The sequence below is a fragment of the Aquarana catesbeiana genome, linkage group LG09, assembly GCF_042186555.1.
Source record: "Aquarana catesbeiana isolate 2022-GZ linkage group LG09, ASM4218655v1, whole genome shotgun sequence".
NCBI lineage: Eukaryota > Metazoa > Chordata > Amphibia > Anura > Ranidae > Aquarana > Aquarana catesbeiana.
In genome coordinates, this window is record NC_133332.1 from 32,772,281 (window position 1) to 32,784,257 (window position 11,977).

Consider the following 11,977-nt stretch of genomic DNA (forward strand, 5'->3'; position numbering starts at 1 on the left):
CTAACTGCAGCTGTCTTCATTTGTTCTTTGTTTGTGGGTCTTTCTGCCTTTTAGTTTTGCCTTCTAGCAAAAGTTATAGGTCGGCAATTAACTGCAAGATTGTGCCACATCCTAAAATATACCAACAAAAAAAGAGAAAATTCCCCTAATGGTGGACTTTAAAGGCACATGTAGAGAAGTGTAAGGAGAGTATATAATATATAAACAGTAGTTTATTCATTTCAAAACATAGTAAAAACATCGAGCAACAATATAACAAACATTGTAAGGAATGCAACTCATGTACTTATACACAGATAAGATGTTGGTACCAATGTACTTGCACCCGACGCGTTTTGGAGTTACGTAGCCTTCTTCCTCGGAGGTGGATATAGGTTAACAAAGATTTCTAAATTAAAGACAATGTATTGACAAAAGGATGGTAAGCATAGGGGTATACAAAACCATAAGGACATAAATACATACTATACTTTTCATTTTATTTACACTTACATTGGCACTGTGTAAGCTGACTTAGCATTCCAGAACAATTAAAAGCAAAGGCACTGACACTGTCAGTCTATCCAACGTATTCCTGATTGTGGTAGATAGAGGTTAATTAACGTATTCAAAGTGTTGTTACTTCATGCATAGCAATGAAGAATTTATTACGTATAGATGTAAATAGGTAGTTTAATTCCTCAAAAATTGAAGAAAGGACCAGAGATGGGAGGCATAGAAAGGTTTAAAAACCTGGCGCTCCACTGAGGCCGTGGGCGGATCCTGCAAAATGTAATGATGTAGATATGTAATGGCCGATCGTTGGTCAAAAACTATGAATGAACAAGATTAGATGGAGAAATATCTTTAAATAGTAAAGGTAAACCATACCTGATAATACTACCGTAGATGGTGTTGTGGAAAATTTTATATTAATGTATTGTCATAAGTCTCCCAGTGTGTGTTCAATCGCAGCCCGCTCTAAATAGCTGACTGGGGCAGACCGACCCTGGCTGAGACCTGTTAGGTAGTAGAAAACTTCCTGGTGTTTGGAGAGAAGTGTTTGCTGAGAGAGGGCATGTCTGCCAGCAAAGGGCCCCTGTGCATTGCACAGAACGATCGTCTGGTGGGGATGCGTTCCCTCTGCAAAGACATTATCGGTTTAGAGGTGTTTTGCTCTTGTCACCCCTGGTATGCCTGATCAACATGTTTGGGGTGCCATGACATACACCTGCAGATAATCTCCCATGCACGAGGAACTTTAGTCATCATCATTTAGTATATTGTATAATGTCCTGTAGTCACTGTTCATTGGTTGTTTTGTGTTCTGTTGTTAAATCCTTATATGGTCACTCACATCCTGTGAGGTCATATCCTGTGAGGCTGAGGTCATATCCTGTGAAGGAAGCGATTGGCTGTTGGGGCCAGGGCTTCCTGTTTGTGATTGCTTTTGTGGTCTTTTTGAATAAAGGAGGCAGACTGAGAGCTGTAAGAGCAGTCTTGCTGAGATGAGAATGTAAGAAGGATGTGTTGTGATTCTATTTGTAAGCATGAGGCACACACCAGAGGATGAGATACACCAGAGGAGAGACATATGATCAAAAGGTGAGATGGTATTATATCATTAGACGAAATTGTTATTATGATTAAAAACAGGAGATTTAGCTGTGTGCTTTGCGTACAACCAAATTTCGCTAACAGAATGGCGAGCCAGGTACTTTATGGAGCAGACAGAACCCCCATCCACATCGGTGAGAAAAGGGGGGAGAATGGATCCCAGTCTAGGACATTTCTTTCCGATGTGTTGGGGGGCCTTTGCTCTGCAATCGTCTTTTGAAATAATGCTGGAAGTTTGATCGTATGTCTGGTGTGTGCCTGGGTGTGTGCCTGCGTGTGTGCGTGCGTGATGCTGTGTAATGCATATGAGAACTAGAAATGTATGAATTGGGATTATTTGCAGCCTGCAATGTGTGTGTGGCTGAGTAGTTTTGTAAGTAGCTGAACTTGTTTGTAAAGATGCCATGAGTTTAGTGAAGGGGCAGGCATTGTTGTTTTTGTATTGAAAGGGGCTATGCCCTGGGGGAAGGGAACTCTAATGTTCTGAACAGACATACAAGCATTCACTGTCTGTATCTCTCGTTCCTGTGAAAGATGATGTGAACTGAGTTTGAGTGTATGTTTCAGCCGTGTAATTGTGGGTTATGTGGCTTGGTTGTTTCATTGGATAGCATGTGTTCCAAAGTTGTGGGTTTTTTTGTAACTTTAACACTTTTAAATGTTTGTCTAAGCGTTCATTTAGTATCTCAAATGTGTAATTTTGTGCAGAGAAATTTTTGGTTTTGGCAGGAAAATGGTTTTTGTCTGCTACTTCCTTTTGTTGTCTACCATGTGACTACGGTCGGCCATTTTCTTTTCCTTTGTGTGTGAACTTTAAAATGTTTATCCATCTTGGTCAGTTTTGGCGGGAAAATGCGCCATTTTGTTGGGGTATGGCCTTTGTTGTGGTCACCATGTGCATCGGCGGCCATTTTGAAGACCTGTGCTCCATTGTGTATTCCTTTGTGTGTGCAAAGCCATGTGCTTTAAGCTACAATCTGGCTTTTAGGCACCATTTTGTGAATTCTATTTTTGTACTGTTTACGTACTTTTCAAGGAAACTATTGCATTTTCTGTATTGAATATTGGTTTTAAGTTGAAATGCCTGTCGCATATCCAAGTGCCCATGCATTGTTGGGACATCACAATAGGAGCTGTTTACACCCTGTGGGGGTCTCAGGTTTCTAGGTAATAGCATGGGGGAGTTCTAACTCTCAGAGTCAAATAGAATGTATTGTTTAAGACGTTTTATTTCGTGTCTTATGTAATTTTGTGTCTTGTCATTTGTTAATGTCGGCCATATTCTGTAGTCCGGGTTTCATTCACCATTTTGCCGTGGACCGATTTTCGATTGCTGCAACTGCCTTTTTGTTTATGCTGATTTTAGTCTCCAGCGAAATATCTCTGGTTTTGTACTGAATTCCATTTCCAGTGGAATCATTTAGGTTTTTATTCCAGTTGTTTTAAAGAAGTTTATGTTTCTAGTGAAGATTTCTAATGTCTTGATAGAAAAAAATATGAAGCTATTTGAGGCTTCCCCTCCCCCTCCCTCTTCCTACTCAGGTGTGCAACAGGAAGTTGGTGGGAGGGGCTTGGGGTCGTTTGACTTGTGTTTGGAAGGACGAAATCATTTTTATTTTTAAATTAAATTAAGGTTAATACTGTAATACAGTTTTGGGTAGAGAGCAAACAGGAGGCATCCAAGTTATTGTTGTAATATCTTGGTACAGATAGAAGCCATAAGTTTGTTTTTGTTTTGAATAGCGGAGGATTTCATGGTGTTTTTATAGTTGTCGGATGAACACGTTTAGAAGGCTGTATATCGTGAGACTGGTCGGGCCGTGTATAATAGTCGGAATTCCAGTTCGCGATTGTATTAGCATAAATGTGAAGAGTAGTACGCTAACAGCCCCGCTCAGGCCATGTATAAAAATCGGAATGCGGGGGTCGATTATGGTGACAAAGGCGCAAATCATAATCGCTCTGAAAATAAAGCGCAGGGTTCTCTGGACGCAGAGTTCGCAAAAAAAAAGCGATTTGAATCGTCATGGGCAATAGGTCGTCCATGCACCCCAGTCAGACAGCTACATAATACATGAAATCTGAGTTCTGAGGAAAAGGCCATTAAACCCCAGAAAGATTGACATAGGTGGTCCAAGGATACTATTTTGGGTATCCCTCTGGAGTTGATGTTGCGCGACTGTGGCTTCAGAAATCTGTAATGTTGAGTGAGTTGATGGATGTGTAGTACACGTTTGTGTGATTAAAAATACACAGGCCTGTTTTTGAACTTTGTGTGGCTGGTCCATGCAAAGATTTTGAAATGCTCTCGTGCCTTTCAAATTGTATTCTTTTCTATCGCTAAAAGAGTGAAGGCAGCATTCCATCTGGTCGTTTTTATTTTTTCATTTTTCGTTTTTGGGAACTATGAAATATCTCCCCCACATTTGTATCTAAATGTTTGTCTTTGTTTCATTGTTTGTGTGTGGTAACAAGATGTTTGAACCTACCGCGACAGCCCTCTTGCGTGTCGCGGCTGTTGTATTTAAGAAAAAAAACAAAAACGTGAAAGTAAGATTTACAGAGGGTTTAGTTATTTTCGGTTTTGTGGAATGTCAGTGACAATTTACCAATGTACATGAATGTTGTATTGTTTACCATTCTTTGAAGGATAGAGTAATAACCTTTGTTTATAAGTATCTTTTCAGGTCCAGTTTCTGGAAGTGTGTGTACAGGTGTATAAGAAGGTAAAAGTATCATAGGCTATTTCACTGTTTTATTCTGCACCATTCTAAACCCTGCATGTCTTCCTCCAGTTTGTAATGAGGAGGGAAGAAAAGGGGGGATGGGAGTGGTGAGAATAACACATTTTCAAACCAACAATACTAACCGCTCTAATTCTAACCAAGTTTGTGCCAAGACTGTCTTTCTTTGATAGAATTTGAATCAGCAAGCAGCAGTCTGGTGAAGTAGGCTCCCATCCCAGATGCTAAGAACCTTTTTGTCACTGGTTCCAGGTATTACACCCCGGATGATAAGCCACGCACAGGTTATGCAGTGACCACAGTCCTGATGTCTGGGTTATTGTCATATGAGGTTTGTTTGAAGGTCAACCAAAACCAGAGTTGTACTTTCCTCATTAGCTGTCACCTACATTCTCAGCTGATGGGGTGGGTGCAGTCACTGTAACATGAACTTCAAAAGGTCCACCAACGGGTTCACGAGTCCATCCTGGACCCTGACACAATAACCAGTTTACATTCTTTCCAACCAGGTGACTGGGCCATTGTAAAGAAACTTGAGGGATGAGACCACACCAGCCAGTGCAAGAAGCTGATCAACCACAAAAGAGTAGAGGAGTATCTTTGTTAATTTATATTTTTTGTTTAATAAATTTTGGCAAGGGTAACGATGAAAAGCATCCCAACTGGCTAAGAAAGAGAACAGGACACATGGTCGGGTCTACTAGTGCCCCAGCGGTACATGGTACGTGACGTTCATATTGGTGTGAGGAGTTTTGACAGACTAGTAAAATCCAAACAGACACCTGTCAAAAGAACTTAACAGAACATTTATAGAGGGTAAAGTTAATTATAATTTTAACAATAGCTCTGGTTCTTGCCAGTTTTGGTATCGGGATAACTAGGTAGCCCACAAGTGTGCTACAACTGTAGTTTGGTATTAATGCGGATCTACAGCTTATAAGGTAATTCCCCTAAGGCAAGAGGTTCATGTGTGCTGGTGAAACTCGTCCCAGCATCTTATGTTGCGGCCGATTGTGAGGATCTGATGGCGCGAGAGAAGGTAAGAATGGCAGGGACAGCTGGAAGGGAATTGCTTGTACACGGTGGGGGCTTGAGTTTATGAAACGCTTGAACAATTTCTCATCCATGGAGGATGAGATGTTTTCATGTAACTGTTGAAGCTACAAGGAAGTTCCCACAGTCCAAGGGTTTCTGGGAATTCATAAGTAAAGATTGTTATATCAGGATCAGGGATAGTAGTGACAAAGTTCAGGCCCATATGGATAAGGTTTAGATCCCTACAAGGCAAAGCCAGAGCTATAGATAGTGAAGGTTGGAATCCTTTTTAAGGGTTTGGGAATCGTTGGCCTCCATCTTGCAACCCCGGCGGACATGAGCAGTCCGCCGGGGAAGCTGAACGTGTCGGCGGGTGGAGTGGGCGTGGCCATGTCCCGACGCGGGTGCTTGCACATGCGCGATGGGGACTCGGTGGCTATTGCTCCACCCGGGGGGCTATTCATGGCGCACCTGCCCTTCCTCCATTCTAGACAGTCAGCTGTTGCTCATTGTATCAGCAGCTGAATGGGGAGGAGGGCTTTTTATACCTGGACACTGCTCACACCGAGCGTTCGTTGCAGTCTGCAGGATGCTTTCGGCCTGAGCAGGTGTCCAGCTGTCTGATGTTAAAAGTAAGCGATAATTTTAACCATTACCTAATCAAGGCTATATTTAACACACCTTAATGATCAATGTGTCATTCCACCCTCTGCATTCATACCTGCTATGTGGTAGGGCACAATTCACCACTGAATGGTTTAATTTGTCTTGTCTAAAAATAACAATGTTTTCCTTATCTATTTAGTCTATTCAAGAAACTTTCTTCCTTATCTAGATTTTCTTTATGGTCTGTTCTGACTGGCCTGACTGGCCAATCATACTATAAACCATTATAATTCCCCTTACTGCATATAACACTAGTTAATTAATGATAGCTCAGTTCTATCAAAACCCTACCAGTTTTTTAGATACTGATACATCTTTATGCCTTAAACTGTTAGTAATATCCAGTCGGAGAGATTACTCACCCAATTAATGGTACTTTCATACCCCCTTTTCTTTTCACCATTATCCTCAGCTATTCAAGACATATCAAGCCAATACCAGTTACCTTTTACGTACCCCCTTGAACCATCTACGGTAGTATTATCAGGTATGGTTTACCTTTACTATTTAAAGATATTTCTCCATCTAATCTTGTTCATTCATAGTTTTTGACCAACGATCGGCCATTACATATCTACATCATTACATTTTGCAGGATCCGCCCTCGGCCTCAGTGGAGCTCCAGGTTTTTAAACCTTTCTATGCCCCCCATCTCTGGGCCTTTCTTCAATTTTTGAGGAATTAACCCTTTCATGACTAAGCCTATTTTTGAAATTTGGTGTTTACAAGTTAAAATCCGTATTTTTTGCTAGAAAATTACTTATGCCCCGTACACACGGTCGGATTTTCCGATGGAAAATGTCCGATCGGAGTGTGTTGTCGGAAATTCCGACCGTGTGTGGGCTCCATCGGACATTTTCCATCGGATTTTCCGACACACAAAGTTGGACAGCAGGAGATAAAATTTTCCGACAACAAAATCCCATCGCGTCAACTTCGACCGTGTGTGGCCTGTTCCGACGCACAAAGTGCCACGCATGCTCAGAAGAAATTCCGAGACGGGACAGCTCATTCTGGTATACTTAACGTTCGCAATGGATACAGCACTTTCGTCACGCTGCAATGTTCAAAATGGTTTAATACAGCGCACTCTCTTCTTCTTTATAATGTGACAAGAATTAAGTAGTTTTGCTGCTCATATTCACACACACTTCTCACAAAGTTTTATTTGTGTTTTTTTAGTGGGATTCCCTGAATATATTGTTATTAGTTGTCACATCTGACAGTTTTATATATATATATTTTTTTTTTTTTTTGGATTTTCAGCCTTTTTTTTTCTTTAATGTTTGGATTTTTTCCAAGGCTGATCTTTGTTCAATGTTATTTTTATTTTTACTCCAGAATATTTTTGGGTGTGTTTTGTGTGTCAAGTTACCCCAACACCATTGATATCTTATATTATTTAATTTCCAGGAGATTGTTTGTTGTTGGTGTCCCTTGTTCATTTCACATTGTATATTTGAAATGTACCTGAATCCTCACAAAAAAACTGTCCTTTTTGAAGTAAAACACATAGGAGAGTATAATTCAAAACAAAAATCCTTTATTAAGGGATCAGAACCAAACAAAGAGGAAGGCAACACTGGATCAACATGAGAAATTAGCGAAGCCTGGGACCCCCACGGCAGACATCAATTCTTCAACATCAAAATTGGTGGCCTGAGGAGTCCATATGTAAGGGAGGGCAGTCTGGTCCAGAATTCGCAGAGATCCGGATAGCAGCAGATGACATGTAACTCCCCAGGCTGTGGTACCACAAGAGGCTGCATTTTTTGGCCGACCAGACTGAACCCGGGGCAATCACTGTCTGGTCTTCCTTTCACGCTTCCTTCCCGGCTGTGGCTGTGCAGTTGGAGATGTGGCAGGAGGAGGAGTAGGACCTGGAGGAGGAGGAGGAGGAGGACCTGCAGGAGGAGGAGGACTGGGAAGACCTGGAGGAGGACTGAGAGGACCTGGAGGAGAGGGAGGAGGAGGAGGAGGACCTGCAGGAGGAAGAGGAGGACCATTGCGAAGGTGTGTCTGAGGTGTAATTTGGCCCCTCATACCTTTCTCCAGAGCCTCCGATACGAGAGCCTCACACATTACTTTTTGGCCCTTCTCCATCCTCTGCATTTTATATGCAATGAAGGCAGCAATGTTCTCCTCCATGGTGTGGGGTGCTCCCAGGACCTCTGTAGCCCTCCAAAAGAATCCTATAGCAGCCTCCTCTAGGGCACTCCTCCTACTGCCACTTTCTGTTTTCAGGGGGGGTGGAGGGACCTGCAGATCAGCCAGCCAGCTCGGCCCGGCCACCTCCTGGCTGAGACTTCCCTGTGTATGAAAAAAGGACATGGTTTTAGTTGTTGCTTCATCAATCACAATCCTAAATTAGTACTCCCAACTAACATCTAGTTAACATCATTGATTGGACAAGCAGAAATATTTAGAGGAATGCTATACCTGGCTCAATCTGGGCTCCTCCACATGTGGCCTGGAAGGCCCAGGTTGGGCGTCAGAAGCCTCAGCCGGGGGGGAAGGAAGCGTGGAAGGAAGACTTGAGAGGGATGACCTGGGTTCAGTCTGGCCTGCCAGAAAGTGCAGCCTGTCGTAGTACAACATCCTGGGGACATAGATGTCATCTGCTGCTCCGGATCTCTGTGAATCCAGGACCTTCTTGCGCTCCCTCAGATATGTGCTCCTCAGGCAACCAATTAATATCTTTAAATAAGTGATGTCTGCCGTGGGGATCACCTGCTTCACGATTTCACACAATTGCTCCAGTGCTGCCTTTCTCTTTGCTTGGTTCTTGAAATGGGGGTGGTTAATCTCCCACAGACATGGCAGCTCCCTTAGCATCTCTATGAATACTGACATGAAGTCATTATCTTTGAGTACCATATCCATGTTCACTGCAAGACACAACACAAGACAAAGCCTAATGTCAGACAAAACTCTCCTAATCTTGTTACAATATAGGCCTCAATCTAGAAGCAGTATAGGCACAAGTTTGTCTCTTACCTTCGTTCTTACGATCGGCGCGTCCAATGCTCCTTCCTCCGCTCACAGATCGTACGTAATATGCACGCGTGTTACGCTTTATACACACTGCGCATGCGTGTAACTCCGCCCGCCCCTGACGTTCTTTCTAGTCTATTCCCCGCCCCTTTTTGTTCGGCGCAGTGGGTGAAGAGCATGATGGCGGAGTTCGAGCAGGTGTGTGCTAATTATAGCAACGAGGAGGAGGAGGAGGAAAGCCCGGATCCAGGCACGTCCCGATCCAGAAGGAGACGTTTTAAGGCCACAAATATGTCCTTTGGGGAGATGTTGGAGATGGTCGACATCATGAGGAAGTCCGACTATGACGGAAAATATGGGCCTTACCCCCACCCCAACATCCGAAAGGCCAAAATCATTGCTAAAGTGGTCAAAAGCCTTCACAGGAATTTCGGGGTACGAAGATCTAAAGATCAGCTCAGGAAGCGGTGGTCGGACCTGAAGTTGAGAGAGCCAGAGCAGTACCGAAAGATCCGGAGAGTGCTGCAAAAAAGTAAGTAGTTGTGCTGTGCTCCTATTCTTTCTGTCTTTATTCTGTTTAAAAGGACAACTTTAATGTTCATGTGCCCATTATTCGTTCGTATCAAACATTTTTCTTTCGACCTCTAGAACACCATTGTTTAGGCCATATGCATTTTCACACATTTTTTTGGGGCCTACTTGGATGCCAAATATTTGTTTGTGTAGATGGGTTTGTTACTAGAATGAAATGCCAACTAGATTGTGTGTAAGGAGAGGACACTGAGCAGCTGTTTTCACATCTGGACACTGGAGCACTAGTGTGGGACACAAGAACCCCATTTTTATTAGGGGGCCACACAGGTGCTCCAGTGTATACTATAGGGGGGTCTCCATCTGTGAAGCTTGTACTAAACAGGTAAAGTATTGCAGCTTGACAAAGGCCAATAAAAAATATACATCTTGGAACTCTGCTAAAATAGACAATTTTACCCCACTTCCAAGCAATGTTTCCTATTTCTAGTTCTGCCATCAAATATCTGTGTGCTAATTATACCATTTTTGTTTTACATAGGGGAGAAAAGACTCGGAGGACACCCCTCATCCGAGGAGACCACAGACCCCCCACCTATGGAAGAAGGTGAAATACCCCCAAACGAAGCTGAGCAGGAGGAAGAAGAAGATGTGGTGGAGATTGGCACCACAACAGGTGAGTGTCTGCGACCACAGACTCAGGTAAAAGAGATGGATGGTGGCAGATTTTTGAGACCTATTTTTTTTTATTTATCTCTTTTTAGGTGATCGTGAGGTTGTGGATCCCCAACGCTTTACTTCTGAAAGTGCCCAGATCCTGATCGGGGAGATCATGGGGTGTAATGCCGAACTGCAAAACATCCAGCAAAAAATCCATGATGTTATTAAAAAAAATAATAACATCATTGATGTTTTGGGGTGAATTTAAACCCCACAAAATCACTTTTTGTATTGTGGTTCAATCTTTTAAATTTTTTTGCAATGTTTAGAAAAGCCAAATTTGGCGGATGCACACAGTGTGCCAACATGTGCTATCTGCCATCATGGGAGATCAATGGACGCGTTTTGGGGGTGCAACCCTTTCCTCAATTATAAAGTAGCATTGAGGAAGGGCTTGCTCCCCCAAAACACGTCCCTTGATCTCCCCTGATGGCAGATAGCACATGTTGACATTCGTAAATTGGTGTCCATCTTCCAAATTTGGCTTTTCCAGGGGTGATTTCCCCCCATCTGAACGCTATATCAAACCCAGTTCCTAAATACTGATGTCTGATATAGCCTTCAGGTTTTACCATATGTGAACTTTGTAAGTTCTAGTTTTTTGGCTTTCTTGTTGGTTTTACACAGGCCTGTTTTATCTGAAATGGATATTTCGATTTTTGATAATGCTACTGCAAAAATTGTTATACAACAAACATGTTGGTTTGTTTTAAAAACCTTTGATAAATGCACATGTGATTGTGCAGGTATAAAAAAAGTGGCTTACTCAAGAATGTGTGGATTATTGTCTCAACACTACAACACTTTTGGGGTGATGTAATAGCTGTTTTATGCAAAAGTGGGGGTTATTTCTTAAGGGCAAATCCACTTTGCACTACAAGTGCAGGTTCAGTGCAGTTGCAAGTGCACTTGTAGTGAAATGTGTTTTTGCATTTAGGAAATACCAGCCAACAATGCTTTGTATAAGGTTACCCAATCACAACATTTTCTGCACTCAAAACATTTCTGCCAGGGTCAGCTAAAACAAACACAAGCAGTAAATGTCCACAAAGAATTTCTTTTTTTTTTATTTGAAAAAGGCTTCACATATTGTCTGGCATATTGATAGCCCCCCTACCCGCAAAGAACTCCAGGTATCGTAACCGGACATCACGGGCACTCAGGGAGGGCAAGCCAGGACGGCTGCTTTCAAGCGCCGTCAGTGTTGTTGGATGTAGGATTCCGGCCTCAGGCCCAACTGAGCCAGCATAGTTGGCAGAATGTTTTCTTAAAAAATTATGGAGAACACAGCAAGCCAGTATTATATGGTTCAGTTTATACTCCGCCATATGGATGGGTGCCAGAAATAGTCGGAACCGGCTGGCCAGGATTCCAAATGTGTTCTCCACCACTCTTCGGGCTCTGGCCAGCCGGTAATTAAAAACCCTCTGTTCCGGGGTGAGGGTCCTCATCGGGAATGGCCGCATCAGGTGGTCCCCCAGCGCAAACGCTTCATCAGCAACGAACACAAATGGGAGACCTTCCACATTGTCCTCTGGAGCTGGCAAGTCCAAGCTGCCATTCTGGAGACGCCTGTAGAACTCCGTCTGGGCGATGACTCCACCATCGGACATCTGGCCATTCCCACGTCCACATACAAGAAGTCGTAATTAGCCGACACCACCGCCAACATCACTATACTATTAAACCCC